Genomic DNA, 16437 nt, shown 5'->3' with positions numbered 1-16437 from the left:
CACACGCTGAGATGTTAAACCTAGCAGAAGAGAAAATGTTTATGGGTAAAATGGAATAGAGGCTTTCTGAAGGCAACAGACATTTTAGATATAGTCAGGTTCAAGGGAACTGATGTTAGGAAAACAACTCGACTCTGAAAATGAATGTTTAGCTATCCTCTTTTCAGAAAGCAAACATTCCCTGACTGCTGTAATTTCCCCTAAGTGTTCTCACTCTGTTCACGTCTGAAAAGGACAGAAGAGCCAAGTCACAGCAGAGGTAGGCACAGCACATGTGAGTGATTTGGAACCCCTAGATGTAGATGCCACCATTTTGCTGGTCACCTCCTGGGGACCCTCTGCCACAGCATATGACACAGTGCATTTGTCCAGTCCCTGCCCATATCTCACTACTTCAGTTTGATTCTGGACATCACACAAGCCCAGACACAAGACCTGAGGAATGAGCTATATTACCCTGGAAGGAGTGGGGCATTTCACTACTTCCAACCTGCCACAGACAGAGTCAGCTCCCAACACAGTTTGTGCTTGGCAGCCTGGAACGACTTACATTTAGGACTTAGTCTCAAATCAGTACTTGCAGAAAGGAGAACCCAGAGATTGCAAAGGGGCAGCTTTCAGATGTGTTTGGTTTGCCTCCCAAATTATTTAAAAATTTTAAATCTGTTACCAACAATTAAAAATTGGAACATTTTAACACTAAACTCTGGCTTCTTCTGAAAACTCCTTGGCTCTAATGATGCAGGACCTGGGTATCACCTGACAATGAAGGCTGACGCTGAGCAGCGGCTGTGCCCTGGGAGTCATTGTTCTCTCTTCGGATCTTTCCCTCAGCCTGCTTCACTCATTTACGTTACCCTGAAGGCACTTGAATTTGTAGCCCTTCCTAAAACCACTATAGAAAGTAATAATAATAACGGTTCCTCAGATCTACTGAACACTCTGCAGGGCCTCACTTAATTCTGACCACAGCCCAGCAAGAGGGTTATGACTAGTATCTTGTTTTGTAAATGAGTAACTGAGGCTCAGAGAGCTTCAACCACTTGCTCAGGGTCACACAGCTGCAAAATGGAAGAGCAGGGATTCAAACCTGTGTCTCTCTGGTTCCAGAGGCCGGTTCCTTCCCTAATACTGAACTGCTTTGGCTGGGGAGCAATCACAAAGGTGCCCCTAGTCCTCTGTGCAGGCATTCCCACAGGAACATGGATCCTCATTAGGAGTGATCTGGGGGTTAATAAACCCACAAATTAGCTCCATAAAGTGTTACTGATGGAAATTCTGATGTGGCTAATACAGTTAACGCTCGGTGAGCTGCAGCCACCCACAGCATCTGAATCAGACTGTCACTTTCCATTTAAATGATGGGGAACCTTCTTTTTTTCTTTTCCTTTTCTGGCCACGCTGGGTCTTCGTTGCTGTGTGCGGGCTTTCTCTAGTTGTGGAGAGCGGGGTCTACTCTTGGTTGCAGAAGAGGCTTCTCATTGTGGTGGCTTCTCTTGTTGCGGAGCACGGGCTCTAGGCACACGGGCTTCAGTAGTTGTGGCACGTGACTCAGTAGTTGTGGTGCACGGGCTTAGTTACTCCACAGAATGTGGGATCTTCCCAGAACAGGGCTCGAACCTGTGTCCCCTGCATTGGCAGGCGGATTCTTAACCACTGCGCCACCAGGGAGTTCCTGGGGAGCCTTCTTAATTGACTGGGGAGCCCTCACGAGGGGGAAGAATAAGTTGGGAGGCCCTCATGTGACTGAGACAAGATGAGCCAAGGGGGCTCCTGAGGTCGCCATCATGATCCCTCCTGGCCCCTCCCCCTCCCCCTCCTACAGGCTCTCCCCCTGCTGCTCACCTACATCCTCCCCCCATGACTCCCACTGAGGAGAAGTTGCCCAGAAATGAGACCTTGGAGGTATGTTTGAACACCCTGGGAGAAATCCCATAGACAGGCAGACCGTACAGAGGAGCAAGTCGTTCTTTAAAAAATAAAACACACCTCAGCTACTTGGTAAGCCCAATGCAGAAAGGAGAGACAACTTCCATTAAGATGCAGGGGGAAAACCACCCTCAGAGCCAAACCACTCTCTGGGGGCCAGATCATCAGGCCTCTTGCTAAAGATGCCGTCAGCACATCACCATAACCCAAGACGCGTACAAAGGATTAGACTACCCCCAAGAACCTGTTACCTTCTACTCCTCTCAAAGCCAGGGAGGCTTTCGTTGCCCTCAGGGTGAGGTCCAAGCTCCCTGAAAGATGACCCAGCCCCCGCCAACCTTTCTCCAGACTTAACTCTGTTCTCACGTCTTCCCCGAATGCGTTCTACCCTCCTGTTCCTCCAGAGAACCTGCTCTCTCTTATATCCATGCTTGGAGGGCTTCCCGCATAGTGTTTCCTGAAGTGATTTACTTCCTCCGTTGCCCCATTTGCTGCCACCCCCAAACCCTTCACCTGGCTAAGTCCTGCTCATCTTCCATGCTCACACCCGATGTCCCTTTCTTTGAAGAGACTCCCCTACCCATGGCGCCTCACGCTCAAGCCACCACAAAAACGTATCATCGATGCCTGCCTCTCCTATGGACTCCTACAGCATGTGGCTTCCTCATGGTGGGTGCTCATCACACTGCATTGAAATGAACGCTTTTCCTTTATGACTCTTTCACTACCCAGTGAGCTCTGGGGGAACATCTCAACTCACTGCTGTAGCCCAGTACCCATCCCAGTTCCTGCAGATCAAGGGTGCTTGGGAAGGTTTTGAGGAAGGAATACATGAACAGGAGTAGGGTTCTCCACTCTATAAAACACTCAGCACCACATGGGGAACCTTAGTTCTCAGATGGCCCCACAGAACCTCAGCAGCATGAAACCTATAAACCAGCTGAGACTCACTGTTTCCTACTTTCCTCTACCCCGGCCATGGCCTTTCCCTCTAGGGAGCCACTCCACCTGACTCAATCACATCGAAGCCAAGAGCATGAGCTCTCGAGTATGTAAGTCCCTGGGTTCCAAACCCTTTGTGCTACTTACTGCTGTGGGAGCTTAGCAAAGTTACTCAACTTCTCTGTGTTTCAGCTGCCTAAACCGGAGCTCACTGTGTAGCTGTGAGGATTAAATGAAATAGAATTCACAGCCTTTAAAAGAGCACCTGGTCCATAGTAACTGCACAGTGATGTTACTTATTATCACACCTCTTCACTCCCGGGAGAGGTTGTCTTGGCAGTTCATCACCTCCTTACTGGGGGAGCTAACACATGCTTGGACTAACCTGTCATTACTCTCCTGCACTTCCCTTGGTCTTGTTAATGTTTTTGTGCTGTCTGCCCTGATGGATGGAGTAATCCCTGAAGGTCAAGATGCCCTCTCACTTGTACTGTGGGGCCTGTAGTGACCCTGCATAGAGAGCTGGAGAACCAAACAGTTTGACTGACTGCACATCTGGGTGATCTTTCTCTTCTGCAGGGTGACGCCTTAGATGGATGGTACGGTGCACAGCACCCGGGTTCTGAACGCGAGGTAGGAGAGGGCGTCACTGACCCCAGGACCAGGCACTCTTACAAACTGGCCACCACCGAAGAAGGGGGTGCCTTCCTTACCAAAAGACGTAAGCAAACATGGTGGTCACATCATAGCCCATGGCTGAGAGGATCCAGAAAATCCTACAAGTGCCCCTGGAAAATCCTGGTTTGAACCCATTATTTTGTCCCTGTATAACTATTTTTCTCAGGACAACAAGAAGATTCATTTTAAAACACAAACGTGCTCATGTCTCTCTCTCATACACACACACACCTACACACACACCCACACACCCTGGTTGGAACTCTTAAAGTCATCCCGCTGTTTTCAGAATCACCTGAAAGACTTAACATGACCTTTAGGACCAGCATTACCGCCCCTGCCCATCCTCTCAGGGCCCACCCTGGCCTGCTCCCTGGGCTCCAGCCACAGCGGCCTTTCTTTAGCTATTACACAGGCCAAGCACCTCCTTGCCTCAGGACCAAGATGCACAGCGTTCTTCTGCCTGAAACACCCTCCTTCCATGCCCAGCCGCTCACCTAGATCACTCGCCCCATCTCTCCTGAGCTCAAATGTCACTTTCTCAGAAAGTACTTCCCTTATCCTCGATGTGAATTTGGTCTCCCTGTTACTCCCTCAGAGGACCCCATCTTTTCTCACAACACTTAGCACATCTTATAATAGCATAGTTATTTGTGTGTTTATTTGCTTACCATTGTTTCCTACCCACGGCTAAGTTCCAAAATGGGCAGGACCATGACTGTTTGCTATTCCAGTTTTATCCCGGGTGACCCACAGTGCTAGGCACATGGTGAACTGCTAATCAACTCTTTGCTTGTCTTTATCAATTTACTTAAATTAAATTCCAGAACAGGTTTTACATGCGTCTTGGTAATAGGAGGAAATATTTTTCAGTTTTTTTCACCATCAAGAGCTCTTTTCTTGCTCCCCCTCTCCCAACAGACTTCATGTATTGAAAGACAGCAGGTAGCAAACTCTACATATTAAGTCATAATTAACTTACTTTATCACCTTATTCATCAAAGGCATGTATAACGAATTAGTAGCAGTGGACAAAGGAGATGACATTCTTGACATAATTACAGCCAAATCAGAGAAACAGTAGCTCCAGAAGATCTCTTTGGCCTAAAAGTCCTGATATGCCCTGCCTCCTGCCAGCCAGTCTTCTCCTGACATTTCCCACATGCCCTTGCCCCACCAAATAACCAAGTTCAGGTAGAGGGAGCAACATTCATTTCCCTGCCTAGACTAGGCACACCTTTGACTTTGCCTCTCCCTTCATCTTCACGTACTTGAACTCCTACTCATCCTAAAAAGTGTAGCTCAAGGGTCACCTCCAACAGGAAGCATTTCCCCACTACAGTAATGGGTCAGGGTCCTGGTAGGTAGATTTCCACAGTACCCCAAAGTTGCTTAGAGCTTGCCTCTTACCACACTGTCTGTAGCTTGCCCATCTCATCCTTTAGACTCGAGAACGTCAAGGTATTCCTGATGCCCAACACAATCTTTGGCACATATCAGGTGTTTGATAAAAATATATTGGGAGGGAGAAAGGAGAGAAGGGAGGAAGGAAGGAAGGGAGGAAGGGAGGAAGGGAGGAAAGGAAAAGAGAGTTTGTGGTTTCTAGTCATGGGGAAAAAAGATAGGACATTTTGGGAAAATCCCATCATCTTAGTAGAGAGAAATGACATAATTGAAAATCAATACCAATTAGTATATTGTTAGGGTATAGAGGCCTGATAGCATTAATTAGGGCTATAGGACTCCAGAATATTTTTTTTCTGTGAAACCTGAGGCAAAGAAAATAAGACATAAAAACTTCTGGAGTTAAAAAAAGCACAGTATGAACGTAGCGGAGACCCACTGGTTAGGCAGTCTTCATGCATCGACAAGGAGTGGAGAGGAACACCGTGAGCCTCACCTTTGACAGCAATATCTTCCCTGAACAAAATGTGATATGCAGAGATCCTTTCCCAGGACACTAATCTCCAACAAAAGCAATTCAAAGTCAAAGGCCTTCCCAGACCTGCTCCAAACTCAAGTCTCCAAGTGGCTCTGCACAGCCCAGGACAAAAATTCATATTCTCCATTACTGATCTTTTTGGCCCCTCTAGCTATCTGCAGATCCACTTGAGGAGGGCAAGACTGGCTCGTTTCTGACACACACGATCGTAGCCATTGATTCTGGTGCTGACTTAGCATCATGTTTCTAGGAGGTAGGCAGGCTCTCCCACCAAGGTCTTATTATATCTGCCTCTGCAGGGAGAAAGCCAGGAATACTGGCCCCATTCATGGACAGTGGAATAGAAGGCTCATTGCAGGGTGCCAGCCACTCTCAGGATCGGAAGCCCTTTTTCTACCTAATGAGCCATTCTGTGTGGGCATCCTCAATGCAAGAGTAGGTGTGGTTCAATTTCCCTTAGTTCAGTTCAACAGTCACTTTGTCATCACAATCCTTGTTGCTAACACTTACTAACATCTTATTAGATGCCTAGCACTCTGTCTCATCATCTCTTTTCATCCACACATCAGCCATTTGAGACAGGTCCCTTTTACTCACCATTTAGCATTTTATATACTTGGAAGCCAAGACACAGAGAGCATACACCATTCACCCAAACGAGATTTAAACCCAGATCTATCTGACTCTACAGCCTGAGTCCTTACCCACTGGGCACTACTGTTGAAATCACCATTCTACCACCTTTCATTTCTTCCCTGTAGCCTCTGTGGTTGCTTAAGTTTTCCATCTGATCATCTCACTTATTGCTTCCTATAATCACAGGGATTGGCAGACTATGGCCTACATCTCATCCACTCCCTGTTTGTGTAAATAAGGTTTTACTGGAATACCACCAGGCTCATTCATTTATGTATTACCTATGGGTGCTTTCATGCTACAATGGCAGAGCTGAATAGTTGTAACAGAGACCTCCAGAGCTGCAAATATTTACTATCTGACCCTTGACAGAAATAGTCTGCCAACCTCTGATACAATAGATAAGGCAAACAGTTGCCAAAAGCTTACCTTTTATTATCTCATTTAACACATACTACAATTGCATGTGTGTGTGCACGTGATGCACACGCACAGGGTACTCTTATCAATCCCATTTTACAGACAGAGAAACTGAGGCTCAAAGAGCTCACAGCTAATAAATGATAGAGCCAGAATTCAAACGCAGGCTGTCAGGCTCTAGAGCCCATGCTCCTAGCCATATGCTACAGCTGTCTGCTATGAGCCTGGCACTGTGGAGGCACTGGCCATACATGCTGAGCAGGATATGGCCTTGTCCCAAAAGAGCCCCAGTGAGGGAGGAGATGATGGCAGTCCAGCTGATGAATGCCTGGATGGAGGAGAGCAGGGCTGGGGCTGTGGGAGCCCCAGGGATGTGCACTTGCTTATGTCGATGGCAGATGGGACACACAGGAGGTTGGTGACAAGTGACACAGTCACTTCTGACAAGGGGAACATTTCCTGAAATCTGCTGACAATTGCTTGGCCAAATGATTTGCTAATAGTCTTTATCTTAAGTAATAATTTAAAAAGGGATTTGGTTGCTCTAGCCAGCCTGCTCTTTGATTTTTAGGGGAGCAGATTTGTAGGAAATGGGTTTTGTTATAGCTGTTAATCTACATTCAAGGGAGAAAAGCTCATCTCAACTTTGGAGAGTCTGCTCCTATATTACATGGACTTGGAAAATATGAAAGTGGCCTAGGGTGCAGGAGTCATCTCTACTCTCCCTGGCAGTGCCATGAACCTCCCCACTTGGCCCTGAAAGTTTGGCCATCCAGACAAACATTTGCATGGGCAGGGAGCTCACTACCTAACAGCCAGTTCACCCCACTGTTGGATTACTCGAGTTTGGGGGAATTTTTACCTTTAGCTGAGACTTAGTTTGCATCCTTGAGGCACTCAACCAAGGAGTTCTGATTCCTTTTTTCAGACACATCGCAGAAAAATGCTGCCCCCATCCCCCTACTTGACGGGGTAGTGAAGTCTTCACCTGGAACCTATTTCTCTCATATGGTTAAAGAACTCACATTCCTTCAACCAATTTTATCGTGATACTTCCCAAATCTCATCAGAATTATCTTTTCTATTGGAGTTTAGGACTGAAATTTTAGATTTGAAAAAACTTTTTATAGTGAATATTCTCATGGTAAATTTTTCTTAGAGCTCAAAGCTATGAAAAAGGTCATTACTTGTGATGAAATGACACATTTTATGTACTAAGTAATGATAATGACATGCCCCACGGGGTTTCCCTTTTTGCCATGGTTTACTAGGAAGCTCACACCAAAGTTTATGCTCAGTTTTTCTCCTCTTTCCTAACTCTGTTTTTTGCTTCCTATCTTCTGTTAGTTACTATTGCTTTTAGTTTTATGATATCTGCTTTTTTATGGTAAACTATCACGTTCATTCACTTCTATATCAGTCAGTTCTCACAAACGCTGAGTGTAGTAGGTAGGAGATGAATGATAAATACATGTGTTTCATAGATGAGAGTTTGAGCAGCATGTCTGGTGAGTGATAGAAACCTTTGTTGGTTCTCACACTTTGATGGTAATGATGGTGATGATGATGCCAAGAGTCATGATACTAGGAATGATAACAGGAGCCAACATTTACTCAGTGCTCATGGCCTCCCCTGAATGCTTTACAAGTGTAATTTCATTTAAACCTTACAGTCAACTTATGAAGTAATGTTATTAGCCACGTATTACAGATGGAGAAACCGAAGCACAGAGAGGTTAGGTAGTTTACCCTAAGTCATAGATTCAGAAAATGGCAGAGCCAGCATCAAAAGCTGGGCAGCCCATCTTCAAAATGTATGCCTTGTCCACCGTGCTATACTACCTAAGTGATCTGACCACTCCAAACCGCTCCACAGGGATCCTGGTATTTCAGATGAAGACAGCCATTCATAGCAACTCTGGCCTGTGCGGCTGTGGACCTCATTCTAGGGAATATTGAGGTGAGCTTTAGGGAGCTGCTCACCATCACCCCCTCCCCCGACACACACACCCAGCAGCAGTGTTTCTGGCTCCCTCCTCCTGTCCCAGTGTTCTGGGTGCCCCTCCCAGCCCCTGTGCCTCTGCTCAGCAAGCCAACCTCCAACACAAGACCAGCAGGAATTGTGGAAGGTGGCCAGGGCCTGGCTTGAGACCATGCCATTTGTATAAAGGTCTCTGTTCAAGCAAGACAAGGGCAGGGGATGGGGGTGGGGGCAATCAGGGGACAATGGCCAAGCCAGAAAATAGGAAGGAAGGAAGGAAGGAAGCCAAGAGGTCTGCTGCCTGGGGGAGCTCTCAGCAAGATAGGATAATGAATGCCAGGTGCTTCTCCCCAGGCTAGGGGCAGGGGTGGAGACTCGGGGGGCTGCAGGTGGCTAAGAGTGAGGACCCCTGGGCCCTGGGAAAGCAGTCTGCCCAGCTCAGTGCTTTTCTCCATCTCCTACCCTGGAGGGTAAGAAGGGGGCTGAGGCTGCCTGGCTCTCTCTGCCCACATGTCCTTCCGCTTGCAAGAAGGAAGGGAGGGAATGAGGAGGGACAGGAAGGCAGAGAAGAAAAGGAGAAATAAGGAGGAGGGAAGATGTTTAAACACGAGCTTTCATCTTTTTTTTTTTTTTTCAAGCTTTCACCCTTTTGTGATTTGACCAGTATCAGTATGCCACAGGGCGTCCTTGTCATTAGGCCAACACCGTGGGCCCATCAAGTGAGAGGCAATGAGAGGTGTCCTCGCCCACCTGTGACTTGCAGCGGAGGCAGATGGGGTTTCAGAACTAGCACTTGTGGGGACCGTATGGGAAGCCAGAAGGGGACACTGATTCCAGCAATGGTCTGAGGTGTCTGCACCAGAGGACCGGGACAGAGTCAGAGAGGACGAAATGAACAACAAAAGCCACAGAGACATCCGTGGCCCCTTGGGAATCACCAAGCCTCGTGGGGAACACGAAAACCAGAGGAGGCATTGGACGGCATTTTCTCCTTAAAGCTCACTTGTATTACTTCACTTCACTCCTTAATGTTACTTGAGATTTGCCACAGCTCCCAGCAGGCACTTTCAAACCCTGGGATTTTGTCCTCTGTCCCCTGTGTGGGCTGGGGCCCAAGGCATCATGGTAATTGTGGTAAAAATGAGAACAATGGAAGCCACTGTATTTGAGCACCTACTACACGCCGCACATGCTACAGGCTGGGCACACCGTTTGCTCGGCTCAGAATCGAGGGATGGGCTCTTTAACAGCACCGGAGTCCTGCGCAGTCTGCAAACTTCTGCCTGCCGCAGAGTTCTCGGTTCATCTGTGATTAGATCAGACCATAAACTTCCCACCCTTCCCTTCTCCTTGTGAAAATTCTGCAGTGCAGGCAGGGATCCAGCAGCGGGAAAGCCTTCACTGCAGCTGCCTGCCAATGCTTTGCGGTACTGGGGTGGGTGGAGTGCTGCAGAGTCCAGGACCTGACAATGACAATTGTCCCTGCTGGGTCTGCGGTGCGGGTCCCCGACAAGGCCGTGCTGTGGGCCAGTTCTGTTGGCCCTCACCCAAGGCCCCGCTGGTGGGCGCTGGCCTTCCTCCAGCCCCAATGGACACTCCCTAATCTAAAAAGTTTTGAGGTCCCTTTGGCCATAGCAGACCACACTCAACTTGGGTAAATCTCTCCCCTCCCTTCCACAATTTCCTCATCTGCAGAATGGGAGTGATAACGTCTGGTCTTGGCAGAAATTGGTGTGAGGCCCAAATGGGCCAGTAAATCTGAAAACACTCTGAAAAAACCTTAGCATTTCTATTAAAGACCAAAGGGTCACTGGAGTCATTCTTATTTCTAGTATAACTACTAGAATTTTAATCAACCAAATGCATTTGGCTGGTTTACACCGGAGTATAGGTCCCTTTGGAATGGGGAGACTTTTCCTGTTTTATTCATAACAGCTTCAGACAATTACTGAATGAGATTACCAAGTGTAAATCAGACTGATTAAGAAGGGAACAGGTGCCACAAAACCAAAGGAGGTCGTACTGACATGGGGAAGGAGTTTCCTGCCTTCTTTTGCTGTAACTGATCCCTCCCCGCAAACTGAAACAGGAAGTATGGACACCTCCACCTTGAAAAGGAACCTAGACGTGGCCTAATCCAACTCCACACCCAATGAATGAATCCATTTAAACAACGCAAATCATTGTTGCCCAGCTTCTTGCTGGCTCTCCTGGACTTGAGCTGATGGAGGAGAGGACTGAGATGTAACCACTCAACCCTGTGCCCCACTTTCATGTGACACAGAGTTACTCCTCTGATGACAAATACAAAATGGTCCAGATTCTTCTGCATGTCTGAGCAGGCAGCTCCCCCAGTGTCAGGTCTCGGGAAGAGTAAATCAAATTCTTTAAAGTTCAAAGAGTATAACCTTAAAAATGGTAAGAAAACGTCCCGAGTGATGTAGTGAAATAACATGCAGTGAGAGAGATCAGAAAATCTTTCTGGAAAAAATTCAAAAGGCCGAGTAAGATACCGAGATATCTCATCAGACTATTGCTCTTTCCTTTGTGAGAAGAAGCTGGAAGAAGTGACCAGCAATTGCATCTGAAGGTAGTAACACTTCTACCCTGGAGAGAGCAAGCTGGAGGTGACCCTTCTGATGCACCAGCAGGAACAGCTAGTGCCTCTAGCTAGGGGATGTGTGGACCAGAGAACTGTCCCTGCAGGGCAGGTACGCTAAGGTTTGTAGGAGAAGCAATTCCAAGGGATACTGAGTTCCCACCCTTGACACTGAACAGCCAAAGGAATGAATCGCTGACCCACAGACTCTTCTTAAAGATGCAAGGGAGAATGAGAAGGCAAGCGAAGGGTATGGAGAAGAAGAAAAGAAAAGGAGAAGGGGACAAGGATGAGGAAGGACGGTGTGATAAAGACAATGCAAGAGAGGTGTCAGGGCAAAGAGAGCGGGGGGAGATGGAGAGGGAAATCAGGAGGAGGAGAAGGGCAAGAGAAGACAGAAGGGGGGAATAAGAGGAGAGAGGAGAGGGAACAGAGGAGGAAGGCTTCGCTGGATTTGTAACCTTTTCTTTCTGAAGCTAGGCTGTAGGTTCGCAGTGATTGCCATGTTCCCTGTACTCTCCTCTGTGCTGTTTTGCATGCCTGGAACATTTCATAATTTAAAAAAGGAAGAGAAGGGAGAAGAAAGAATAAGAATAAAGAGGCGAGAACCCAGGGCATGCAGGTCCACAGGGGCCTGGTTCAGGTTCTTCTCCACGAGCACGGCGACTCCCATAGCATTTTGGGTTTTGCCCCACTCATCTTGGGGAGGCTTCTGCTCGTCCTGGAAGAGAGGGCGGCCGCCACACTGGGTCTGCATTTTCAGGATGCTCGGCGCCCTCATGGTTCTCCTCAGCCAATTCCCAGAAGAGTGGCCCATGCTCTCCAGAGCCACATCATCAAAACAGAAGCCCAGAGCGAGCTGTGTGGCTGACAGGGTCTTGGGGCTCCAGCCAGTGTCAGGCCTGAGACTCTGAGGTGGGAGAGCCAAGTTCAGGACATTGGTCCACCAGAGACCTCCCGGTCCCACGTAATATCAATCTGCAAGAGCTTTCCCAGAGATCTCTGTCTCATGGAGGCTAAACAATACGCTACTAAATAACCAAGAGATCACTGAAGAAATCAAAGAGGAAATCAAAATATACCTAGAAACAAATGACAATGAAAACATGATGATCTAAAACCTATGGGATGCAGCAAAAGCAGTTCAAAGAGGGAAGTTTATAGCAATACAATCCTACCTCAAGAAACAAGAAATATCTCAAATAAAAAATCTAACCTTACACCTAAACCAATTAGAGAAAGAAGAACAAAAAAAAACCCCAAAGTCAGCAGAAGGAAAGAAATCAAAAACATCAGATCAGAAGGACTTCCCTGGTGCCGTAGTGGTTAAGAATCTGCCTGCCAATGAAGGGAACACGGGTTCGAGCCCTGGTCCGGGAAGATCCCAAATGCTGCAGAGCAACTAAGCCCACGTGCCACAACTACTGATCCTGCGTGCCACAACTACTGATGCCTGTGCACCTAGAGCCCATGCTCCACAACAAGAGAAGCCACTGCCATAAGAAGTCCATGCACTGCAACGAAGAGTAGCCCCTGCTCACCGCAACTAGAGAAAGCCTGTGTGCAGCAACAAAGACCCAACGCAGCCAAAAATTAAATTAAATTAATTAATTAATTAAAAATAAGAACAGAAAAAGAAATGAAGTACACTAGCAAAGATCAATAAAACTAAAAGCTGGTTCTTTGAGAAGATAAACAAAATTGATAAACCATTAGCCAGAGTCATCAAGAAAAAAAGGGAGAAGACTCAGATCAACAGAATTAGAAAGGAAAAAGGAGAAGTAACAACTGACACTGCAGAAATACAAAGGATCGTGAGAAATTACTACAAGCAACTATACGCCAACAAAATGGACAAGCTGGAAAAAGTGGACAAATTCTTAGAAATGCACAACCTTCTGAAACGGAACCAGGAAGAAATAGAAAATATAAACAGACCAAACACAAGCACTGAAATTGAAACTGTCATTAAAAATCTTCCAACAAACAAAAGCCCAGGACCAGATGGCTTCACAGGAGAATTCTATCAAACATTCAGAGAAGAGCTAACACCTATCCTTCTCAAACTCTTCCAAAATATAGCAGAGGGAAGAACACTTCCAAACTCATTCTACGAGGCCACCATCACCCTGACACGAAAACCAGACAAACATGTCACAAAGAAAGAAAACTGCAGGCCAATATCACTGATAAACACATACGCAAAGAGGTAATATCAACAAAATGTAAAATGCCTAGGCACCTTAATCCACTAATTTTTCTTCCACAAATTTATTCCAAGAAAATAATTAGACAAGTGCTCCAAGGTTCACAGAGCAAAACATGTTATTTACGGAACTCTTAATAACACCAAGTATTTAGCAACAACCTAAATATCCAGAAAAGGATATCATTTGAATAGATCACGGTATAACTAGACAACGAAGTGAGATTAGCCTACTTAAAAGGATGGTGTGAATCTATGTGCCATAATGTGGAACTTTCTCCATGTTGTTCAGTAAAAAAACGTCTTCCTGTAAACGTGCACGCATATGCAATGTGCCTACTATGAATGTGCAAATGTTGCACAGCAGGGTGCCGAGAGTGAACTTCACCAAATTATTGGTACATAGTGGCTCTTTCTGGGTGGTGAGAAATCAAGTGATTTTCCTTCCTTCCTTTGTTTATCTATCTTAGAAATCAAGTGATTTTCCTTCCTTTCTTTGTTTATCTATACTATTGGAATTTTTAGAATGAACATGTAATAATTTAAATATAGAAAACTGTTTTCAAAGATGAAAATAAAACATGTCAAGGATATACACATTTCCTGGAGAAAAAGCAGGGTGAAAAGCAGAATAATGGCTGACTTTCAGAAGGAAAATGTGGAGTGACTTTGAAACCTGCCTAACAGCCTGACAAGATCAGTCCTTTCCTAGTTCTGGAGAAGGCAGGAAATCCCAGTGGTTAGGAGCTTATGCTCCAGGGTCAGTCCTTGGGTTCAGCGGGTAAGTGACTTGGGACAAATTACTTAAGCTTCTGTGCCTCAGTTTCCTCATTTACAAAATGTGTGACTGACAGCACCTGCCTCTAAGGCTGTCATGAAGATTAAGGACAAGAGTAAATGAACACCTATGACAATGCCTGGCACATAATCAATGTTCACTAGATATTAGCTCTTATGAAAACCAGCTTCAGGCAATTGTAGTCTAAGTGAGTTAACTTTCCCAGAATGAAGCACTAATGAACAGTTAAGGAGAGGGAGAAGGTAGAGGACAATTAAGCAAAGAAATCCACACAAGTAGACATATAAATATCTAGGCTCTGCAGCACAAGGGTTAAAGATATGGGCTGTGTGGTTTTAAACTTAACCTAGTAAGTTTTAATTGCTCATTCTGCAAAAGGGGGGTCATATACAAAAGGCCATTTTAAGGATTAAATGCCAAGTGCTAACACAGTGCTTGGTAATAACAAGTTTTTAACACATATTTGCTAATATTAATAAAAATAATTATTGTTGACTGTGAGATTAGGTAGTGGCTCCCTGTCACTACAGGTATCCAGGCAGGCTTACTTATTACAGGAAGACGACGATGGAGAGAAGACTTAGCCTTGGAAGGAGGGGATGAGCTACTGGATTCTTCCAGATCTAAAGATTCTGCTGTTGTTGAAACACAAAACTGATTTTTAAAATGGAGTTGTTTGGGATTGTTGTGCAGAGTGACTGGGGAGCCCTTCACCAACAGGGCCATCTCCCCAGAGTTACAGGGCAATGCAGCTCTCATAGGCCAGCCCTGCTTTTCAGACAGGTGAGGCAAGTGTTCCCCCAGACTGCCCATTCTCTGTACCAAGAGTGGCTCTACCTGCTCTGGAAAAGCTGCAGATAGCAGCTCTACATGCTCTCCCGCATTCACAAAAAGGAAAGCTAACTGCGTGGTGACAACAGTATTAACAGCAACAGCAAGCCCACGCTGATCACTTACTGTGTCCTGAGCTCTGCGCTGAGGGCTTTGCATGCATTGTCTTATTACTTCCCCCAACAGACCCATGCATATGTAGTGCCTATGCTATATGTGTCATCCCCATTTGACAGATGAAAGCAATGAGGCTTGGAGGGAATAAGTATTGTCAAAAACCCTTCAGCCAGTAAGGGACAGGGGTTTGAACCCAGAATGTGAGAAGTAGTTGCAGGACCTCATGATAAGTTGACAACTCATTAGCATTAGATGAATCCTTTCCTCTTTCAGGACCTGCCACTACCTGTGCCAGCCCCACTGGGTCAGGTGACCCTTCTCAAGGTAGCTGGGAGCTGGGAAAGCTGAAATTGCCATTGGCATTATCTAGTAATTCCTGGGGAGAGCAGAACACTGAGAAACAAGGCTTAAGCTGCACCCACAAAACAGCACCCCAAGCAGCAGGATGAAGATCATCTTGGGAGCAAAGCCCCGGTGCTTAGAGAAGCCAGAGGTTTTGACCTTAATGATAAGGCCAAGTACCATAGAGACAGAATACTCCCTCAGAGACATCCAAATACTTGCGGACTGTTTTACCACTTTCATTTTCTTGTAATATCCTTTGGTCAACTCAAGCAGGCTTCAAACTTGCCTCATTCCACTTCTGTGGGCTCCCTCAGACTAGCAGCAAACAGGTTCACTTTGCCATGGCAAGGCCAGGGCACAATCCCCTGCATCTCTCCAGACCTGCACATGTCCTCAAACTCTGTACTCAAATCACTAATACCATCTGCCCCGAATACCAGGAAGATGCCAAGGGGACAAAGTCATAACCTCATGTGCAAGAACATGGACTTTGGAGTCAAAGACTCCTGGGTTCATGTCTCAGCTTCTCCACTGGGTACTTATCCTCTCTGAGCCTCAGTTTCCTCGTCAGTCCAATGGGGATCATAATACCTCATAGTTTTGTTCCAAGGATTAATGAGAATGTAATACTGGGAAAGCAGTGGAGCACTGAGGCTAAGAGCACAGGCTCTGGTGCCAGACTGTGTAAGTTCAGACGCTGGCTCTGTCACTAACTGTGTGTCCCTGGGCCTCAGCATATTCAACTGTAATATGGGGATAATAAGAGTATCCACCTCTATAGGGCAGGGAATGAATGAGTTATGGCTTGGAAAGTGCTTAGAACAGCACCTGGTGCATTGGTGACTACTTGGTAAACGAGAGTTGTTATGATTAATGCAAGTAAAGCCCACAGCACGGTAAAGATAAGTGTTCAATAAATGGTAACTGTTATTATTACAAGGTTCACTCTGCACGGAGAATTTTATGCACGTTTATCTCCTAGAAAGCAATTAAGAAATGAAGACATTAGGGG

General features: G+C 46.2%; 1 protein-coding gene across 1 annotated transcript in view; it reads right to left on the bottom strand.

The window, feature by feature from the left end:
• The window catches only part of DOCK2 (dedicator of cytokinesis 2), a gene marked incomplete at its 5' end in the record, with an annotated part of 407839 nt that overhangs the window by 173449 nt on the left and 217953 nt on the right, over positions 1-16437 (bottom strand). The gene's annotated exons all lie outside the window — the stretch shown is intronic.

This window comes from Grampus griseus, assembly GCF_964374135.1.
Source record: "Grampus griseus genome assembly, chromosome: 3".
Lineage (NCBI taxonomy): Eukaryota > Metazoa > Chordata > Mammalia > Artiodactyla > Delphinidae > Grampus > Grampus griseus.
This window is presented reverse-complemented; position numbering and strand designations above follow the sequence as displayed.